This window comes from Platalea leucorodia, assembly GCF_965183815.1.
Source record: "Platalea leucorodia genome assembly, chromosome: 5".
NCBI lineage: Eukaryota > Metazoa > Chordata > Aves > Pelecaniformes > Threskiornithidae > Platalea > Platalea leucorodia.
Window position 1 is genome coordinate 74,204,275 of NC_138827.1, and position 23,420 is coordinate 74,227,694.

The window sequence follows — 23,420 nt, forward strand, 5'->3', positions numbered from 1 at the left end:
TTTTTCAAATTACTTAATTGTATGTACACATGAAAATCATTTTCTCCATGTACTAGCTTGCATTTTATAATCTGCCTCTCCACGTTGCTTTTGACCTAGCTTATAACCTCGTCAGTAAATTAGTATTTACAGAAGGAAAACAACCAGCATGATTTTGCATAATTGTTTTCATTTATGGAAAATACTGTGCTTTAGCTGACTGAAGTTTTCTTCTTGTCAAATACTGACAGATAAAACCTGATGTAAAACATGCCTATGCTCTGGCATGGTATGCCAGCGGCTCTAGCAAAGGGGAGAGGAGAAGCACCTTCCCAGCCGAAGGCAGCGTGAATGCCGTCCCTTCTGCGCTATAGCTTGGAGCCCCACCACCCTGACATCTTCCCCAGCAGCCCACGCAATAAACTATATTTAAGCGAATCTCCTCGCGCATGGCATTACTTGCAGTAGCACCCAGCGTTTTATCCCGTTGGGTAAATAATTTAAAAAGTGGTCGTCTGCGCCCTGAAGTTGTGGCAGGACGAGAAATAGGGGGAAACTCCCCGCCGGGGCAGAGCGCGGCCGAGGCGGCGCGGCCCGGGACCGGCCCGGGGCAGCCGCTGCCGGCCCTGCGGGACGCACGACCGCGGGTTTCCGTAGCATTTCCAGGACTTGGCAATTCGCTGCCTACAGCAGCCCGCGCTGACCGGCGCGGGACGGGTAACGTCCGCAGCGCCTGCAGCTGCCAACGGAACCGCACCGTACGTTCCGTGCCGCAAGCTGCCCGGGGCACGGCCGGCGCCCGGCGAAAGCGCGCTTGCCGCCGCCGGATCCGGGCGGACCTGCGCCGGGAGGCTCGGCAACGCGACCGCCTGGCCGGGAGCCAGCGGCCCCGGGGGCGGCAGCGCTCGGCGGGGCACCTCGGCACCGCGCCCGGCCCACCCCGCGCGCCAACCGCCCTCCGCGTGCCAACCGCCCAACCGCCGCTCGCGCGCCCAACCGCCCCCCGCGCGCCCAACCGCCCAACGGCCAGCGGCCGCCCCGGCCCCGCGGGGCCCTCGCCGCCCCCCGGGCGCTGGCGGTGGGCCCGGTGGGGCGGGGCGAGGTGCGGCCTGCGCGCCGGAAGTGAGCGGCGGGGGGAGCGCGGAGCGGCGGCGGGCGCTGGGGCGGGAGCGGCGTGGAGGGAGCGGTGCCTCCGCTGCCGGGCAGGGACGTGCTCCGGCGGCCGGGCGGAGGCGGTTCCACGCTCGGCGGAAACAAGAAACGGGAAAGGAAGGGAGCGGCAGTAGGAACGGGTATCGGCGGCCACCATTAGCAGCGGCGGGAGGAGGAGCAGCAGCAGCCGCGGGGGTCTGCAGGCGGAGCGGAGCGGAGCCCGGGTGCCGCCGCCGGCAGCGAGCGGGAGTGTGCCCGCCGCCTCGCCCCTCTATTTCGCGGGGAGTCGCCGCTGCCCGCCAGCCCGCCGGGGGCTCCCCCGGAGCCGGGGCGAGGTGAGTGGCGGAGCCGCCTTCTTGTCGGGTTTTTTTTGGGGGGCGGCGGTGGGAGAGCCGGCGGGCGGGGGGCCGGCAGGCGGGGAGCGGCGTTTCCTGCCGCTTCCCCTCAGCGCGGCGGCGGGGCGGGGGCCGCTGAGGGACTGCTGCGGCCGGGGGCTGGGCGAGGAGGACCGGAGCGAGGGAGTGTGAGAGGGACGAGGATTTAACGGCCAACGGTCTGTGTCCTGCGCCCCTCCACGCCCCAGACATCAGCGGGTTTTTTTTTTCAAAGCAGGCTTTGCAATGCTGATGCCGGGTGGAGGGGTTTTTTATGTGTGTGTTTCCCCCCCGGCTTTCCCCGTGTAAGGCATGCCTCAGAAGAGGCTGGGAAGTAAGCCGGGGATGCGCGAGGGATGTCGTCTGTGGCATCCAGACAATGTCAGCTTGGGTGAGTCTCCACCCTGTGGAGCTGCAGGCAGTCGAGTCCCCTGCACAGGCATCGCCAAGTCTCTCTGTGCGACCCGGGGAACAAAACACGCTCAAATCCCCTTTCCTGGTGCAGAAAGGAAAGATTGGCTTGGATTGTTCGTTACAATGTTTTGTTAAAAAAAAAAAAACCAACAAAAAACCAAAAAAACTGAAATCTTTTTAGCCATACGACTTACTGAGGGGAGGCTGGTTTCTGTGTGAAGAGCCTCCCGAGCAAGGCTGGTGTCTGCATTGGTTTTCATGAAGATGGGGAAAGTGGCATATTATTTTTTTTTTGCATGAGGAAAAATCGTTGATGGTGGGAGGGAAAGGAGGAGTGTCTGTATACATGAGTGTCACATGACCTGTGTAAAATTCATATAGGTATACTTATTTTTCTCCTGCATGAATGCTAGTTGATTTAAGAAGCCAATGACTTACCTGTTCATTTTGGAAGGTCTTATTTCTTTTGGATTTGTTATCTTGTGTGGCAGAAAATAGTTACCTGCGTGTTTGGGCACTGTCTTTGCATTTTATAATTTTTGCTAGTATTTCAAGGCTTTTTATGTTTTTACCTGGTTATAGGTATTCAGAAGGGGACAAACAGTAGTATGTGTAGTATAATTCCTCATTTACTGGAGGAGTACGGGTACACTCGGTTTGGCCCAAGTATGCTATTTCATATGGCTAATATCTTTACATTGCCATTTATGTGATGGAGGAATGGGGAACTACTGTTTCGTGAGACTGTAGAATCACACCTACTCCATTTTAAACAAATTGCCTTTTTTCGTCTGTTTCCCCTCACTCCCCTGTCCTCCAGACAGGGACATATTAGCTTGTAAAACACCTTTGAGCAGAAAAATGAATTTAGATGTTTATTGATGAATGAATTTAGATGTTTATTGAAACAATACGTCTAAACCAGCAAATTTTCCTATTTTATTGTCTGTTTAATCAGCTTTTTACTGCTGAGACATTTCCTATTAAAATAGAGGAACAGAAAAATCACTTGCTAAATCATCTTGAAGAACAAAAGTATAGGTCGTAAATTCCAGTTCTAGGGAATACTTTACATGTAAGTTATATAAAGATGGCGACATGTCCATATTTGATATGCTGATATCCTTCTTGGGTGGGTGTGGTGGATAGTGGAATATAGAACTGGTTTTCTGCACCTAAGTTGGTAAATGGTTTTTCATATCAGTGGGAGACGCTCAAATTACCTTACAGAAATCCACATTAGGGAGGCTTTTTGCTTTCGTAGAACAAGGAGGTAAGCGGCACTAAGGAATTTATTTATTACCCTCCTACAAATCTCATTTTCAGATAGATATTTCGTTAAAACAGCTTGGTTTTTAGACTTATACGACATGCTATGAAGAGTCCTTCTACCACTGTTTCTCTGACTCAGCATGGGATGACAGAGAGAAAAGTATTGATAAGAGTTAAGCCATGGTTCAGGAAAGCAATGCGGTTTACCAGCTATTAATCTCTTGAAAGAATATAAAAAATAATGTGAAAAGGGACACTGACAAATTTTATATAATCTTCAATCTGCCTTCCTTGAGTAATATCTCGAGACCACTGCCTTCAGGTTTGAATTTTAAATAGTTTTTTTCCAGGGGAGTAGTGCATTGACATAAGCTGTTTTGAACTTCCTATATATTGGAGCCTGTTCCTTTCTTAATAAGGTAAGCCATGGTACAGAGAACACCTGTTGCTTTAAAGGAGTGTATGAGACTGCTGTGGTAACTTTTGTAGGTCATGGTTCAATATGTTTGATTTTAAGAGGCTTTATTTTTCAAGAGGGTGTCTCAGTCTCCTGAGTATCAGAATATGTGGATATTGCCTCATTTCTCCCTTCCCCCAAACCACTGAAATTTTTTTAGCTGTAAAACTATTGCGTTGCTTCTTTATTTGAATTTTGCAAGAATATGAATGTGGTCCTTTATCTCTTCCTTCAGCATCAAGATTTTTAATAAAATCAGCTAGCTTTTCTAGCCAGAAATATTTATTTCTTTATGCTCTTAATTGAACAACTTTACACTGTATTAATCTGATCTTTACTGGTTGTACAACTTGCCTTCCTTCTTCAAATGTCTTTCAGCCACTGGGAGGGGAATAATCTGTCAAACTGGGACAGAGTTAACTGTGAGTGACTAAGCCAGTTAGGCAAATACTAAGAAGAATAGTGCTGAAGATTCCAGCCGTTAAGTAATTTAGATCACATTCTTAATAGCAGAAAAATCTAAATCTCTTGTGTTACAAATGAAGCCAAAGGTTGCAAAATAATCACACCGCCTTTTCTGTTATGTTAAACAATAGCTTTATTACTGAATTTTCAAGTAGAACTGAAATAATGTGCTTCACGGCTTCCCGTTAACATCTGCTCATACTGAGGACCCTGCTGATTAAATGTAGAACTTGTTACAGGCACTTATCGAAGCCAAAGATGTCCAACTTGTGTTTCAGCCCCCAACAATAAACCAAACACTGATGGATGCTTATTCTGTGATGTTTCACAACCTTTCTCTGCAATTGCTAGAAGAAAACATACGTTGATTTACAGGTGAATCAGGCAATCTCAGAAAAACAAGCCTTATAGAAAGGGGCAATCCAGATCTCTTTTGTTGCTAAGGTTTAGTAATATGTAGAAATGATAGAAGACTGCTGAGTAGTCACGTTTAACGTATTTCTATGTGGAATGTTAATTTTGTTTAAGGAAATGTAACTTACAAAAACAAAGTTGTCATATTGAGTAAGTCCTTTTAAGGATTTAAAAAATATCTCTATCATAATTGGCAGTCACAGATTTTGAGTGAGTACGCACGTTGAATGCTCTCCACGTTTAGGAAAGTCTACAAGGTTAGGGAATGCCAGTGAAGAAACTTGCACTATAATTGCCTGTTATAATTGTTCTTCAGATTGGCGAGGGATTTGAGTTTCTTCTTGTTAATCTGCAAGCATTATCATAACTTAAAAACTGTGTTCATTGAAAATGGCATATTATTTTCAAGAGGTTAATACTAGAAATTAGTAATAACTATCCAATTAAGCATATCGGTCCCTGTGAGAAAGACAAGTAAAATTCCTTGATGATTCAGGTTGCTAATAATCATCCTCATAGTTTAAAATCTTATAAAGGCTAAGAAAAGTATCTGCAGCATACTTTTTATGCAACTTGATCCAGATACATTGGCTGATATTTTTTGACTTTTCAATGAGTTAAAGTCACTTCTTTATTTTGTCCTAAATAGTAATTTTAACTATTTGCTAGGGCAGGCTTTAGTTGAAGTGTTCAATGTAAGATGTTAGATAGAATAATATTTTTGTTGAGCTTGCTTTTTTTTTAACACATCTGTTAATGAAGAGCACTTGAAATGTCTTGTTCTGTGAGCTATCACTCTATTTCTTAGGAATTATATGGAGGAAGATGACGTGCACGAGAATTTGAAACTGGCCTGAGGGTAAATATTAGGAAAATTATTTTTTGCCGTCTTATTTCATGATGAGTTAGTTGAATTCTATAGAGAGGAACGGGGCAGGGGGAGGAGGAATTCCAGAGCTACTATAAAAATAGTTTTAAAACTTTTTAGTCATAGAACATAATTTTTACCTGTTACTGAATTTCTAGTCTCAGAAATTCATCAGATTAATTTAAATTGATGTAATCGGAAAGGTGATTGCATTTTCATTGCCTCTGCTCTTTCTTTTTAGGAGAGCAGTGTGTGAGGTGAAAGTTTTTATACAAAAATTGTAGCAAGTCTGGTGAGGGAATTGCTATACACAGCAGCAAAACTGTTATGATATATTTACTTTTCTTGAGTAAATATTTTAAAGTGTTCAAGAACTCAAGTTGTTGCGGATGGAAATGCACTGATGTTGTATAGAGCAAATGGTAAACTGAATGAGGATTGTTCTCATCTTGTGTGAAAATTACGTTAAGTATCATCCCTTATTGGAATGTTAACGTTATATTATTCTAATTGTATTTGACATCTGCCGAAATGGTCTTGTACTGTGTAAGGGTGTCAGTACCCTGTCAATATAAGTGTTTAGAATAGCAAGTTGTGTTCATATACTAAAAGAGAGTGCTTTTTTGCTTAAGCTATGTTAAGCACTGATCCAAATCACCTTAATGTTTCCTACTTTTTGTTACAGCACAATAGGTGATTTCTAGCAGATCAGGATTAGAAAGAATCAGGAGCAAGAAGTGACGTTATTCTCCAGTTTCGTGGCTCTGATCAGTTTTATTACTTGTGTCAGTATTGCACTTTTCATCTAAAAAAAGTCTTGGAGAAGTTAAATACAGAACCTGATCACTTCTCTCAAATGCATGTATGAAGTGGAAAAATATGGTAAATAAAACATATATACAGAAACGGGCTAGAGGGAGACTAATTGGCATCCTTCATCCTCTCTGATAACTTTACCCTTCAGAAATCTTCGGGAGCAGTTGCATGGGGACTGGCAGAAACTTCTGTTGATGTGATAGTGAGAGTTGAAGTCCACTGCCTATTGTCGGCATAGGGTCCTTTGCTACTGCCAGTGTTGTGATTATCTCATCTTGTCCTTCCCTTTCCCTGAAGACTTACCGATTTGCTGTGCTTGTAGGACCTGTAGTATTCCTGGCATATCTTTCTGTGGGTTAAATAAAGATGAGGTTAAAGAAAAATTTAAAAAAGCATAACTGCACTGTGCTTAGAGTTGAGATGTGCAATACAATTACTTCTTGTAGTTGTGGTGTTCTTTTTTTTTTTTTTTTTTTTATTTGTTGCCTTTGTGGCTCTTCCAGTAGGAAGGAACAGTTTAGTAGTTTGCTCCCTAAAGAAAGGCTCCAAGTAGAACTTGTTGCTTTCCAATGATACGCGGATAGACTTCATCTTGATGCAAATTCTGTCATTTGTCACCGCTTTTCTGCTTTAAGAACAGACATTTTTAGCATAGAAAAGATAGTTCATTCTATCTGATTGTAGTCTTAATGTCTGAACTTGGTTACAGAGTCCTGGTAAAAGTGCTCCCCCAAACTAAAACCGTTGTCGAGCAAGTAGCTTCTGCTTCTACCATCCTACCATCGTGTATCAGTGACTTGTGAAAAACTCTGCAGGTTTTTCAAGGAAGTACTGCAAACTCTTCAAGGATTACTCTGTGCAAAATTTTACTTTATTTTCTGAAATCCAGTTAGTCATTGTAAAAGGAAAAATGCTTTCAGAAGTGTCCAAAGGCCTTAATTACTAGCCTTACTGGAACTGTAATTGGTAAATTTGCATCACCTGCTTGTAAAATTGGATTTTGAAAGCTATGTCATTAAGTAGTGTTAGAAGTGCAAATAATGAATATGTATCAAGCATTGATGATAAAATAATCCCATCTCAAACAGTTGAATTCTTACTCTGATATCACCTTTGCAGTTAAATGCCTTCAATATATGTCATAAAACTGCCTGCTGAGCTTAAGTGCAACATTAAAAGTTGAGTGAGTTACTGCATACTGTGAAAAATGCTACCTTTACAACATAGAATTCATAAAGGGTTTTTTGGAACTTACAGATGGTGCTAAGACAGTTTTGCCACAACTGTGTTGTTTTAATCAGTGATGAAAAAAATATTTAGTGTTTTTTTTTAATGTCTCTGGATTTCTTTTAAATCATTTTATTGATTATTATGATGAAATATCTCTTTGTCTAAAACGCCTATTTGATTGGTTTAATCACTGAGAAAGTATACTGAAGCTGTGACAGATTTTCCTCTCTGTCAAAGGGCTTGTAGGTTTGTTGTGATACTCTTACATTTAACTCTGTGAAGTTGCTGAATTGATCCTTGTGATATACCATTAGTGAAAAGACAAACGTTCAAAAGTAAATGGCTTGTGTACACGCTTGCTGGCTTTCCATCTCTCCTCTTTCTATCTCTTCGTGATGACATGTCACTGGTAGACTTCATTATAGATGCTATAGAAGATGACATTAGCAAAACAAATGTGCAGGTTCTTTGGAGGAAGTCAAGTTGCTCCATGCGTTGTTTATAAACTTCTTCCAGTCATTAATCTCTGTACAGATGCATTTGCTATGCCTGGAATAGCCACAGGTTTGCCGTTCTCCCTGCTCGCGTTTCTGACGGTGCTGACCCAATCTCAAGCACTGTGTGTTCCACTTGGTGGTTTATTCTAGTAGGTCCCTTAATGGTATTAATAAGAGCAAAAGAGAAGCAACTGAGATTAGAGACACCGGTTTTTTTTCCATTATGCTTTTCCTGACAGAAATATTCTTAGGTCTAATTTAGCTTTAGTGATCACTAAACTGTTATGTGTTAAAAATACTCTTAAAAAGAAGAGACTGGTGAGATTTAATGCACATAAGTTGTGTGATCCAGTTTACAGCATGATCCACAGCATGCCAAATTGGTAAAATTGAAGGGGTGATGAGTTGTGGTGAAAGGTTCTACTTTGGGGAGCTGTTGAGAGAGGAAGAGAAGCTACATCCTTGTATGCATCTTCCTAGACGATGATTATATAGTTTTGCAAAATTAGAGGTTCTTTTATTTCTGGGATGTAAAAGCGTTTTTAAAAACAAAGATAAACTCCCTTCCAGGCTGTTGTTTTCATCTTAGGAGTATTAGAAGTATTAAAAATACCTATCCAGGGTTTCAGAATCTGTTGTAGGAAATGTTTCTACAACAACATTAGCAACAAAAGGTGGGCTAAGGAGAATCTCCATCCTTTATTGGATGCGGGGGGGGGGGGGGGGGGGAACATAGTGACCAAGGATGAGGAAAAGGCTGAGATACTTAATGCCTTCTTTGCCTCAGTCTTTAATAGTCAGACCAGTTGTTCTCAGGGTACCCAGCCCCTGAGCTGGAAGACAGAGACGGGGAGCAGAATGAAGCCCCATAACCCAAGGGGAAATGGTTAGTGACCTGCTACACCATGCAGACATACACAAATCTGCGGAGCCAGATGGGATCCAGCCAAGGGTACTGAGGGAGCTGGCAGAAGTGCTCACCAAGTCACTTTCAGTCATCTAGCATGGTCAGCATGGGTTTATGAAAGGTGGGTCCTGCTTGACTAACCTGACCTCCTTCTATGACAAGGTGACCTGTTTAGTGGATGAGGGAAAGGCTGTGGATGTTGTCTACCTGGATTTTAGTAAGGCCTTTGACACAGCAGTTTCCCACAGCATTCTCCTGGAGAAACTGGCTGCTCATGGCTTGGACGGGCATACTCTTTGCTGGGTAAAAAACTGGCTGGACGGCCGAGCCCAGAGAGTTGTGGTGAGTGGAGTTAAATCTAGTTGGCGACTGGCCACAAGTGGTGTACCCCACGGCTCGGTATTGGGGCCAGTTCTGTTTAATATCTTTATCAATGATCTGGACAAGGGGATCAAGTGCACCCTGAGTAAGTTTGCAGACGACACCAAGTTGGGCGGGAGTGTTGATCTGCAGGAGGGTAGGAAGGCTCTGCAGAGGGACCTGGACAGGCTGGATCGATGGGCTGAGGCCAATTGTATGAGGTTCAACAAGGCTGAGTGCCAGATCCTGCACTTGGGTCACAGCAACCCCATGCAATGCTACAGGCTTGGGGAAGAGCGGCTGGAGACCCGCCCATCGGAAAAGGACTTGGGGATGTTAGTTAACAGCCAGCTGAATGTGAGCTGGCAGTGTGCCCAGGTGGCCAAGAAGGCCACTAGCATCCTGGCTTGTGTCAGGAATAGTGTAGCCAGCAGGACCAGGGAGGTGATAGTGCCCCTGCACTCCGCGCTGGTGAGGCCGCACCTCGAGTACTGTTTTGAGTTTTGGGCCCCTCCCTACAAGAAGGACATCGAGGTGCTGGAGCGTGTCCAAAGAAGGGCAACAAAGCTGGTGAAGGGTCTAGAGCACAAGTCTTATGAGGAGCGGCTGGGGGAGCTGGGGTTGTTTAGTTTGGAGAAAAGGAGGCTGAGGGGAGACCTTATCGCTCTCTACAGCTACCTGAAAGGAGGTTGTACCGAGGTGGGGGTTGGTCTCTTCTCCCAAGTAACAAGTGATAGGACAAGAGGAAACAGCTTCAAGTTGTGCCAGGGGAGATTTAGACTGGATGGTAGGAAATAATTCTTCACTGGAAGAGGCTGCCCAGGGAAGTGGTGGAGTCCCCATCCGTGGATGTATTTAAAAGACGTGTAGATATAGTGCCATGGTTTAGTGGTGGACTTGGCAGTGTTAGGTTCACGGTTGGACTTGATGATCTTAAAGGTATTTTCCAACCTAAATGATTCTATGATTCTAAATACTTTGCACCATGATTTTGTAAATGAATTAGTTTCCCTATTTAGATGACAAATGTTATCTATATTTATTTAGGCAAGCTGGGATGGGTTCTAGCTCAATATTGAAAACACTGAGTTCTCAGGATGTTTTCAAACAGCTCATGAATGAGACTGATTTTTGCAGCTTAATGATGATCTTTCAGAGGTGAAATTGGCATGGGAAACTTATTAGTTTTACAGAAGTACTGTACTTGCATACTAATTGCCTTAATTTTGATCCTGTGTTTTTTCTACTTTGTGTCTGAGCTCATTGCTTGTTACTCCTCTTTTTTGTGGTTTGGAACGGAAAGTATTGAATTGGGTGGGAAGAGAAGTACTCTAACAAATGTGAAACCATTTCATTGTGACTATGACAGTGTTCCCTCAGGTTTTCTCATGTCACTGGCTGGGAATACACAAAGATAAGTTAAGGTGTGCAGTTCTTAAATTTGTGTTAACTCTGAAACTCTGTCTACAAGCACAAGACACCCTATGTGAAATAAATGGCATATCTACTCTAGCTTCCTTCAGAAGCGAGGACAATGTTCACTGCCTAGGGAGGTTCCTCACAATTGTTTTATGGGAGGCACGTTACTGATGGGTTGTGTCTGGACTTAAAATAAAGCCTCAGTCTTTGGTATTGCTCTGTTGATTATTCCTAGGCAGTTTCCTGCTCATGTACGGTTGTTTTCAATTTCATCCTGACTTGCCTAGTTCATGCCTGTATAGTGATGAGGCATCTTGCATAGGATTTTTGATTCCATGCCAGAAGCCAAGCATTCCAAGCTCTCTCTACTTATCCTTAGTAATTTTGCTTCCCGCTTTTCTCCTTGCTAGAAGGATCACTGTAATCTTGTTGCACCATTTAAAATTGAGTTGATCATTGTTGGAATCTGTTTTAATATACTAATGCAAGTTTCCGAGGTGTCTGTAATCATTCTTCTTCACAGGTCACTAAAGACCTTTTACACAAATGTGGTTTATAGTGCATTTAAAAAAAAAAATTCCCATCCTGAAAAACCTCCCTAAGTTGTTCTGAGCCTTTAAAGAAAAATGCCTTACAGACCTCTGTTCTCCAAGGAAGTTGTCACTTATCTCTTTAATGCATGACTTAGGAAAATGACCTTTTACTTGGACATGTAGTTCTGAGTGGCTTTGATAGAAACATGGGTGATTGCATGCTATTCCCGGAAAAGCATTCTGCAAGTTTGTTGTGTATATCGGTGACCAACATTTCTAGTAGTTTGGATTTTAGTTAATAGTAGTTGTGTCTGAGGGCTTAAGAAAAGCACTTGTGTCTATTAAATAGTGGCATTTTATTTGGAGGTGGGGAGGGAGGGAAAGCCAGCAGTTTTCACTAGCTAGTAACTTTGCAAGGTAGTAATACTGACTAAAACTTGTGAATTCCTTTGGCCGTTTCTGAACACATGACAGGTCAGAGAACAACTCTGCCCGAAGCTGGTTAACAGAAGATCACTTTTTCTTTCACCTCTACTGAGGTATGTCTATAAATAAGTAACTTAGTGATATCTTATGATCAGTTCTGTGAAACTGAAAGGCTGTTTGTCAGATTGATGTGAATACCAACAATAAATTCCTGGCCACGGAGGAAGGAAAGGAATTATTTTCTTAAAGAAATGTTCAGTTGTTCTGGATTAGAGACCTCAGAGATTCTTTCTAAGAAGCATAGCAGAAGTGAGAAGTCTCATTTTCGGCAATTACATGGAAGGAGAAGGAGGGCCCCATAGAAAAGCGTGAATGTTGTCTTCCCTTCTGGCAGCTGGCAGAGCGGAAAATTGAAGCAATAGGGAAATGAGTGAAATTTTTAGGAGGAACCACGTATCCACGTCACAGTTCTTAAAGTGAAACATACAGTGTCTTTATGAAGACTGCTCCGTGTTAACTGAGATCCAGCTGATAGAGCAGCATACAGCTTAACTTTTTGTGCTTGCTATCCTAGTTAGTGAAAATCAGACACTTTCTTGTTAAAAATAAAATAGAAAACAAACCACCAAAAAAACACACTCAAGTGCTTGTGATTAGCTTGAATGAAACTTTCTATTTAGTGCAAAAACTGTGCAAAAACTTCAGAAGGTCCTAAAAAACAGCAGCAATTAAAAAAAAAAACCTTTGAATTAGTTATTACTGCTTTCTAATGAAAAATCTTAAATTATCTTTTATCAACTGGAATGGAATATTCCTGGAATGACTAGCGTGCATTGTGGGGTTGAAAGTCCAGTGTAGAGCAAACAAAGTATTTTCAGACTGTGTACTTTCAACTTCAGTCATGTTTCATTTCTGAAATGTGATGACTTGCGTGTCTCTCTTTGAAAAGAGGTGTCACTTAATCTTCATTCCCCTGAAGTACCCAGGTAGTTAATATATTTACAGGTGTCATATGGAAAGTTAGCTCGGATAGGCTGCTACGCCAAAAAGTTTGTGGAATGATTTTATGTGTCTTTTTTTTTTTTTCTTCCTGCCCCTAGATCCTTCAAAAGTACATTAGAGATCCTTCAAAAGTATGTTAGGTTTGTGTGGCCTTTTAAATTTAAGATACACATAGCGTAGGAAAAAAAATTGTCACTTGACAGAAATTACTTTGATTTAATGTACAGACTGTCTGCTATCATTGTCATGAGAAGAGTTTAAATTGAACTCCTATTGCTTGCTTTCTGGCCTAAAGACTCATCTGAGTGCAGTACATAAGGCATGTTATTGTATTATCTGTGATTTTTTGAATTATTCCTTGTATCTAGTACCTTCTGATGATTAATGTTTTCCACTAATTCTTGTGAAGTATATACTTTCTTATTTTGAAGGTGACTACACGAATTGATATGTCCCTGTGTAATGTCACCATGTGCCAACCTCAAGTCTTAGTACATTATAAAGCAAAGGGTGCATTAGCATTTGAGAAATGAGAAGTGAACTTGAAAACAGCAATAAAATAGGTCTGAAGTGTTTGTAAAACAGGAGAATGTGCTATAAAGCAGTGGCTTCCTAAGACTTTATTTAGTTTCTCAGTTTTGTAGAGCATAATAAAACCCTTACCTTCTGAGCTTAGATTCCACCTATTTTTTTTCAATCTTGAAAGTACATGGTTTTCCTTTTATTGAAATGTACCTCACCTGAAACTAGAAGGCCAGAACCTCTTAGTTTTCTGTATTTATGTTATTAACTTTCTGAGATGAGGTTAGTCTGACATACTCTTTGATAGAACTCTTGACAGGCTGTGAGCTTTTGAGAACAACATTTCTATATACGTGATCTGATGAAACATGATAAAACGTTGTAAGATACTGATATGTCTTGCGTAGTACATTGTTCCAGTTAAAGCTGCCTAAATCTTTACTTTTCTACGTTAGAGGGAGTTGAAAACCAAGATAAAGGGCCAGTTGTTCTCTTATGAAAATGTTAAAAATTGCAGCTGACCTTATGTTGTCTGCATTCTTTTTGCCTTCCAGTATGGATTTAAATATTTGGATTTACAACTGCGCATGCTTTCGCTATGTTATGATGTGTGATAAGAGTTGAGAAGGCATAGCCTGCTGATAAATTCAGCAGCTGCGTCTTCATTCCTAAAATGACTTTTGCTGGATTGCTTTCCTTGAAATGTTGGTATTTTAGCATGATTCAGGCAGTACTATTGACAGGAATATGGCATTAACATATATTCAAATGTAGGGCTTTTCCTGTTTTTGCAGTATAATTAAATATATTGTTTTGTATCTGGATACTGTATATAAAGTATGTATCTTAAATCATCACCTTTTATCATGTCTGTGTATTCCAAGACAATCAGACTGAAGTACTGAACTTTTTGGAGTATGGTGACAGCCATTGTTCAAAACAGTGGTATGCAGGGTATGAAGTTGTTATTTTTAAATAGAATTTGGAACATGTAGATGGTTAACCAGCTAAAATGTTACATTATTAGTTCACTTTTCAAAAAGAAAATTTAAAATTTTGCCTGACACTACTCGTTGTGGGTAACTGTAGTGATCTAATGGAGTCATCTATTAAACTAAAGAACACTACTTTGAGGAATTGAAGGTCCAGTAAAAGATGCCCTTAGTTTACTTAACATTTCTTTTGTAATTTCTGAAGTTCTGCTTGCATCTATAATGTGATCAGTAACAGTTCACTGAGGGGTGGGGGCGTAGCAGCAGTCTGTGCATCAAGAATTGTCTATGCAGTTACATGGAACTAGTTTGAGCATGTGGTTTGAGGCTTGTATTTCAACATCACTAGTAAATAGTGATGATCTTCCTATCGTGAGGTGTGCGTGCAGTAGTCTGGTATGTAGTGGAATACAGATTGATAACTATGTAGTTTTTGTATTTTTATTGCCACTATGCTTAATATATTTTATAGGTCATGTTTAGAAAATCTGTTTGTAACTAACTCTGATCTTTGTCTTTCCAAAGATGAGCAAGATAAGCATTGAAATGATGTCCATGACTCTGCATTCTGTAAAAAAATTGATTTGTGCCCTCTGTGTATTGCTGATCTTTTATAGTGTCTTGAGGAATAGGACATTATATAAAAAGAGGAAGTTAGGTCTGCCACAGAGGAAGCATTATATTGTGGATTAAATGCTGTCCTTGTCATCTTTGAACCACACTTTTTCTGCTGTCTTGTTACATGCATGGTTTTTTTCTTTATACAGTCTTCTAGTTCTCGAGTTGAGTTGCAGACAACGAGTAGTTTTGAAAGTTGTATGTGTAGCTCTCTTGTCTTCTTTTTGGGTATTGGTCTTGGAATGTTTGCTTCTGAAATGCTGCTTGATTTGAAACTGGATAGGTAGAAAAATCCTTTTTTCTGTGCTCAATTCCTTCCTGTACTTGGGCTTACGTTTGCGTGCGTGCTCGTAAGTTTTATTGGCTAGAATTGTCCCACAGCAGATATTACGTCCACTGAGAACTGGACAGAATACTCTTCTTGGTGTTCCCCATCTCAAAATGCACATGGGGGGGGTTGGATAGTATAATTACCTATGCTAGTCCTGTGCTTTGTGCATATTCTCCTCAGCTGGGACAAATTCTTTAGATGATGCACAAGAATTGAAAAAGGATCTGAGAACTTGCTTTCTGTGACTTGATTTCATTTTAAAAAAATATAAACTGTCAGGAATAATAGAGCTGGAAAGAGGTACTGTTAGGATTGACCTTACTACTTACCACAGAAGGCTGTGAATGATTCCACAGATGTATTGCTCTTTTTTCTTCTGAGAGGAAGTTGTGACATCAGATGAAAAGTTGATACCAAGAATAAACAAGGTCTTAGGATGCATCCCATTTTTTTACAGTTATTTCTTCATAAATGTTGTTGGGCATGCTCAGGCTTATGACTGAGCTGTTTCATCTTCAGATTGTGTAAGTGGTTGCACTGAATGGATAGAGACAGTGACACAGAAATAGTGCTAACAGCCATGCATGGATTCCTGGTAGTCATTCTCAGAGGTATTGCCATGGGACCAGAGCCAGTCAGTTCCCTTAATAAGTGTGAAGGTCCGCTGGCAGCTGTGACAGAACAGCTGCAACTGATGTTATAGCATACTAGCACCTAGTCCTTGAGTCATTCACTGCTGATCATTCTAGCTACTGTCCAGTAAATAATGAATTTTGGCCAGTTTCTTGACTAAAACTTCCACATGCACCTTGATGATCAGTCTTTTGAAGAGTGGTTATTACACTAACGTTGCATGGATTACAGTTTTGTCAGGCTTTTGCTACTCTGCTGTATATTCACACAGAATATATCAGAATGTGAGGCTGAGATTTTAGAATACTGTTGAACAATAAAAGGAGAGCAAAACAACACGACCCATGTCTTCAGCTTTCTCTCAGTAAAACTGAACTGTTTGTATGACTTCGTTCAATATGATGGGAAAATTGCCCAAGTAATTGCTTCCTTATTTATTCTATTTATATGTATCATGCTTCAAAGTGTGTTGCAGGATTTCTGTCAAATGCAAAAGAGCATTTTCAACAGAATGCCAAATCCAGCTGTATGACAACAGAAGTTGCTTCAGCTTTGCCAGCACAATTTAAAACCTACCTTGTGTATAAGTAGTTTAATCCAACAAAAAACAACCCAACCCCAAACCCTAACTATGTTCTGTGTGGAAATGTTCTAAAGACTTATTTATTGAGACTTAAGTATTTGAGGACTCTTATAACGGATTATGTTGGCAATACTTCCTGCCTCTTGTCTAGTGCTTTTTATGAGCAAGTGTGCAAAAAGTATACTGGTGTAAATAACAGCAGAGTAAAATTTTTTTCCTTTCTAACTTTCTGACTTCTCTAATACAGGTGCAGCTAGAAAGTGATAGCAGTGAGTACTAGGACACCATCCTTGGTCCATGTGACCAGCAATGTTTAGCACTGCAGCAACAGCAAGGCGTGGAAATCTTTTCCACCTTTCTTCCACTGACTTTTGGGCTTGTTTTTCTTTTTCCTACAGAAGGTGGGATTTTCTCATTTGTTTTTCTTTACTTGAAAAGGGGTGGGGAGTCTCATCATTGACTTTATGCTGTTTTAGATTAATCAGAAGATTTATATAGAGAAACTTGGATTTTCTGACTTTGAATATACAAATTGCTTGGATTGTCTGCTGCACCCTGCAAATAGTTTAGACTTAACCTTTTTTCTTATGATGGGAGGGAGAGGTCTTCCGGCTCCTTTGAGTACTTGATTATGAGAGGGGGGTGATGACGTGTTTATACTTACGTAGGAGCTTTGCATCAAGAAATCTCCAGTACTGTAATGAAGTGATTGGAATTAGTCACTTCAGCAGTTTTAAAGGCTTTTGCAGGACGTGACAGTGGGAAAAGCCTACTTTATGAAAATTAATTTTGTTAATAATAAAAATCAGTGGAATTTTTAAACTGCTTTGTTAATATCTTTCATCTATTTCTTATACAGCATGACCTATGAACTGAACTTGTGGATGATTTCTGTGTTTAGACATGACGTTGTTAACTAGATTTATTTTTTTTTTGTTTATATCCTGAGGTTATTTTGGATGTGGCATCTGAAATATTTTACATAGTGGTGTCAACAAGCATAGGGGATTTTTCTAAACTTTTCTTTTGTACTTTATTAAGTGTTTGGGTTGCCCTTGACCTCATTTAAAGTCTGGTTTTTTTTTGTCCCACCCCAACCTCCAAAATCAATTTGGCAATCAACTTCTCCATGTTCCAATTTATACAAGAATATATGGAGATTAAATGCATCAGAAATGCTCAGGGGTTGTTAAGCCTAGATATATAGCTCAGATGTTGGTGGATATTTTTATTTTTTTATGGCATGGTTTGTTATCATTTGACCGGTTTTAAAAACTGTTGCTTTGAATTCTATAAAATCCTTTCAGCCATTGAGTCACAAAGAACATAATTCAATCTCTTATTCCTCTCCTAATACATCTATGTGCTATGAAAATTCAGATGCCTTTCTGTTTTAGGGTGGACTCTGTTACTTCCTCTATTTATCTTAAAGGCCCAAAGTTAACTTCCCTCGTTTATGCTTAGAACCAACCAACTTGTCTTTTATCAGACTACAGTGTGAAAACCTGTTTTCCTCATGAAATGTTTTCATCTGAAGTCTAGTGTGGCACAAGACCTGTTATATCGCTAAGTCTTCCTGAAAAGCATTGATGAAAATGTTCTTGGATCCTAGGCTTAAAATCAAAAAGCACTGATCATTTTCTGAAAATGTTTTACTGAATGAAATTATGGTTGTTGGTTTTACTGATGTGTCATACTTTGCCTGAATTTTCCAGCTTTTAAGAAGTTTCTTGTTGTTTTGATGGTTGGGAACCAAACAGTTTCTTTACAGTTTTAGGTCTACTGCTACTATTGAGTAGAAGGAGAGAAGGAGAGGGGAGTTTTTAATATCAGGGGCTACCTTGACAAAAGAGCTACATTTCTAGCTACAGGACCACATTCTCTATCCGTTACTTTGCATGCTTTAGGGCTAGTCAAGTGAACTACCTGCTGTGATGTAAGTGAGCAAGATGAGATGGCCTGACCTGTATGAATGCACTTTAACGTGCTTCTTGTGAAAGAAAAGGAGAAAGAAAAAGCAAAAAAAAAAAAAAAAAAGCAAAAGCAGAGATTTTACTAGTAAGAGCTCTAATACCTCATCTTTGAGATGGAAAGACATCTCTAATTCTGAAGGGGGAAGATGGATGAAGTCCATCACCTGTATAGATTTCAGGACCTCCAAAGAAGAAGCTGCATTTCATTCCAGTGTTCCTCTCCTGCTAATGGAAACAGATAATGTGACACTATCAAATGCAACATTCCTTTACAGTCTGGACATGGTCCCTGGCAGAAGTTATTCATAAATAGGTATACATAAGGAATTTAATTATGTATTTTAGTAATTATAAGCTACCTTTACTGCAGAGATGTGTTGGGATGCAGGGAGAATGTGCAGAAAGCTTCCAGTGGAATGAAATCTATAACTCTGCAAAAGTTATTTCCTTTTTTGGCATGTGAACCTGTTCTGATTTGTCACAACCTGGCCTTTTAAGGTATGCTAGGCTGTAGCTCCTATCAGCAAAACTTTATAAATTGTTTGGAAAGATAATAGGAAGAAGTTGCCAGCAAGACTTAGACCTGAATGGACGTTTAGAGGTCTGAAGGAAGATAGAAAAGCAATAAAAGCCATGAAATAATTTTTTTTTTTTAAGCTTCATTGTAAATCCTCTCACGGTGCTGCTTTTTTGATTAAATTCAACTTGAGATAGAGAGCTAAGATTCAAGTGTAATAATATTTTCTACAAAAAATGTAACTAAAAAAAAAAATATCTTCCAGTCAATTCATACCTCACTGTTAGCAATCCAAGGAAATGAGACTGTAGGCTAATGGAATGTTCCACAAACTTCTGCATCTGCATAAACTTTTTCATAGTGCAATAGACAAACACAACTTGCAAATTATTTTGCTTTTAAATATTGAAGTGCTAATGAATTAAGAGACTTATTGTAATGTGGTTTTTAAACTGGTCACTGTCACCAGCATTTTAAATAGCTACTTTTGCTGCTTTGTGGCTCATTTTGGCTACAGCAAATTAATGCAGATCAGCTCTTTCTTGCCAACCCTTGTCCTTAACAAGATGTGAATGTGGTCCAAGTAATTACCATTTCTAGTGTCACAAATGACATTCCTTATACAGCGTGGTCAACTCAGTACAGCTGCTTTAGCAGTAAAAATAGTCATTGTGGTACACATTTCCAGTTTTAGTGTTGTATTCTGTAGTTTATTCATCTGGCTCAATCCTTAGAGAGGTCTTTATACCAGAGAAGATATTTTTTAGGAAATAAAAATAATTGTTCTTTTGGGATGTTTGGAAAAAAACTTCACTCTGAGGCTTGCCAAATTGTTACACAGCTGTTAAGATGATATAATGGGGTTTTGTTTGACTAAGGTTGTAAATACGAACTTCCTTCCTCCTGCATTTATAATTAATGTAGCTGTATGCAGAATTTGTGATAAATCTCTTCCAAATTTCTGTTGAGGGATAGTGCCTATGAAATGCTTACAAACTTCAACATGCAGTTTATATTTGCTTATGAAATGAGTGACCTAATTTTCTATGAACTAGATGTGACCTCCTCCTCAGTCCTGCCAAAAGAATGTATGTCTACAGTAAGAGTTTGTCCTGGTTTTATGTAGCAGAAAAATATTCATCTGTGAGAATTCTTGACTGGAATACCCTTAATCCTGGGAGGAGTTCACTATGGTTAAGTTGCAATAGAGCATACTTAGTCAGACTCCAAAAACGGGCTCAGAGTGGACAGTAGGTTCCGTTTTGTTTTGTCTATGTCAGGTATTCCTGCATTTGTTGTGAGCTGTGTTTCCTGCTGCTTTCCAAATTATACTGAAGGAAATTACAGCACTGGCGATCAGCCTTGTGGACACAGGCTGAAGTATTTTGGAGAGGAACTGAGACTGGCTGCAGCGATACTGTAAAATGAGGTAGTATTTTGCCTTAGGAAGGGCATGGCTCTTTGAGGATGATGCAAATTCAGTATGTGTTACAGTATGATCTCATTTTTAGCCCTGTTTTTCTAACTAATTTTTAATGCTTAGAAATGGCATGTAATTGTTTTCATATGAGGACATGAATTTTTATGTTCTGTAGGAAAAAACTGAGGTAGTGTGTGTTAATAATAATACATCTATAAAAAGTTTGGTGTTTTTTTAACAATACTGTAGTATCAATATATCTGTAAAAGATGGGGTTTTTTTGTTGTTGTTTTGTTCTTTTTCTTTGTTTAAACAATATTTTGGTAGCATTACATTTGTAGCAGGGAATGATGACAATTAAAATATCTGACTAGTTGAGAAAAGTCATCTATAAGTTAGTCTTCTTGCCAAGTTTTCCATTTTTTTATTGAATTCAGGAAAGAATGAGCCTTGATGGCTTCTGACATTAAGATGTGATGGCAAAAAGAGGCAGGAACATTTGTTTCTTGACAAACTGTTGCTTGCTTGAAGTTTTCTAAGGTTTGTGGGTTTGATTCTCAGTTACATAACAAAATAATAATAAATACAGTATATATGTTTCGTGATCACCTTTAGAGCCAGATGTTGGGAAGACAAAGACCCTGCTTTCAATGGCAACAAGCTGTTTGCATAGACTATTGTGAGAAACCATAGCCACAGCTGAGCATGTAGTTGGCTAATACCCTTGTTTGAGTACTGAGCTCTATACACCTGTTAAAACCAAACATTTCCAAGGTGTCATTTGAGTTAAGTAAGCCTTGAGAGTGTGCTAATGAGATGTGTCTGAGCTCGACAAGGATGATGGGAAGTGGTCATTCTTCCTTCTCCAGGAAACTGAATACAGGGTCCCTCTTCATCTTTCCATAAGAGAAAGGTCATTTCAAACACTGAAAAACAAAAATTGTCTGTAGTAGCAATTAGGGTTCTATTTAAAAGCTTACAGTTAAGGTATTCAGGGATCTACAGCAGAGTATTCTTGTTAAGTACTCTACACTAAGTAAAGGTCTAGCAGAAGATATTTTACAAGTGTCGTTCCAAAGGAATTTTGCAGTCTTGACTCTGGCAATGTGGGGAAAAGATCAGAAAATTCTTACTTTGCCCAAGTTACTCCAGACTTAGCTTGTCACTGCTAATATCTGGTCACTACACAGAATTTTGTGAGCGCTTAGTATTCCTTGCTTGGAACTATGAGTGATTTTTTTTATTATTATTATTTTTTTTTTAAAGTATTAAAGTATGTCCAAGTATTCTTATGAAAAAATTTGAATTTAGGTGTTTCTGAAAATATTACGGTATGACATTAACTGTTCATGCTCATACCTTTTTGGTTTTTGAAAAACCCAACAAAACCCCAAAACATAGATGAGTTCTTAGCATGTAACGATTTATAAAGCATGTACTGTAGTCTGGAAGGCTGTGAAGGGAATGTAGGAGGAAGGGTGCTCTGGTGTGTGCCTGAAGCTGGTCACCCCATATCTCTTTCTCATTGCTCACAGCAGAGTCAGAAGCAGTCAGCTGCGTGCTGGTGGTGCCAGCAGATTGTGCATACTCATCTGAATGAAGCCATATACAAACTTTGAAACAAATGTGAACTTGTGTATCATGGCTTAATTTTTGTATGAAGACTGCAGAATGCTTTTAACACTGGCAGGAGAGGCAACCTATATCAACTAGTTAATGTAGCTTCAGATAATGAAAAATTGAAGTAACTTTAACTTCATAGAATTGCTAGTAAACTGCACAATTATAGCATAATTAAACCCAAATGAGATATTCATAGAATATCTCAAGTCGGAAAGGACCTGATGGGTCAAGTCATATATCATCAAGTCCAACTCCCTGCTCCTCGCAGGACTACCTAAAACTAAATCATATGACTTAAATTCCAGATGGTCCTTGAACTCTGATGGGCTTGGTGCCGTGACTGCTTCCCTGGGGAGCCCGTTCCAGTGACCGACCACCCTCTCAGTGAAGAACCTTTTCCTGATGTCCAGTCTGAACTGCCCCTGATGCAGCTTCATGCCATTTCTTCATACCATTTCATGTAGCAAAGGAGTGTTTACATCTAAGGAAAGAATGTCTTGTTTGTTCCTGATAATTTGGGAAAACTGTGCTACAAATACAGGCCTGTTAAAGTGTAAGCCCTTACTTTCAAATTTTACTTTTTAGTGGAATTTGTGTCACAACAAGCATTCATTTGTACCTTTATGTCATCAGTTCTGTGATGCATTTTAACAGAGCTGTGCCTTTGCTCATGTACAAACGTTTCAATGTTGTAAATACCTACAGATTACTCTAGTGAATTAGTAACTTACATTGGCAAGAGAGTTTTATTTTCTTTTATTATTTTATAAAGAATATATTTTAAAATTTTTGTGTGTGTATGTATATACACACACTCTCTCTCATATATTTACAAGCACAGACGTGCTTACATATGTTGCCTTTGGGCTGGTTCTGAGACCACCAATTCCACAGATACATGCAAGGTCCTGTGCTTGCGAAATAAGTTTTTCGTTTCCAGAAATGTCAGACCAGTGCTTGTAAGCATTAAATGAAAAAGTGCAACAGGGAAAGTACCATTTCTGTATTTAGCCTCTAATTTGAAAGCTCTCTGTAATGGCATGGGCTTGCTGTGTTTTCCTATCTTGTGCTTCAGTGCCACAGAGTTAATGCTGGAAGTTTTCTGAATTTAGAATTATTAATGTATTTATTGATGGTAATGCTCTAATTTTTTTTTTCTTCTTCAAGTTGTCCCAACTTCTATTTAAAAGTAGTCTTCTCTAGGGGTTAACTTGATATCTGAAAAGTACTAAAGCATTAAATGCTTGCAATGAAATGTGCAAGCTTTAAATATATTTGTAGCTAAAGTAATTCGTTATGGCTTGTCATTTTATTGATTTGGTAAAAGTGATCCAATTTTAATATAAACAAATGCAAATGCAGTAAAATTATGACTTTCAATGTCATGCGTATGTGTTTGCATATGCCCTACAGTAGGTAGCATTTGAAATTTTCTCTGTACTAATTGGAAAGGCAGCCTTTTCTATTTATTATGAACTTAAGAACGTAAGCCAAGTGTTTGAATTTTTCATAGTATGCTCTGTGAGCTAGAAGTGAAGTTGCAAGTTACACGTGAGCCTGTTCCAGGTGAACTTGCTGCTGCCAAAAATGGGAAGTCCCATTTGGTTTTTTTCTCTGTCCCTT

General features: G+C 39.9%; 1 protein-coding gene across 1 annotated transcript in view; it reads left to right on the plus strand.

Annotated features, from left to right (window-relative positions):
* Nucleotides 1-1,348: 1,348 nt before the first annotated feature.
* The window catches only part of RAPH1 (Ras association (RalGDS/AF-6) and pleckstrin homology domains 1), a gene marked incomplete at its 3' end in the record, with an annotated part of 95,009 nt that continues 72,937 nt past the window's right edge, over nt 1,349-23,420 (plus strand). Inside the window, 1 exon segment of the mRNA XM_082312590.1 lies at nt 1,349-1,466.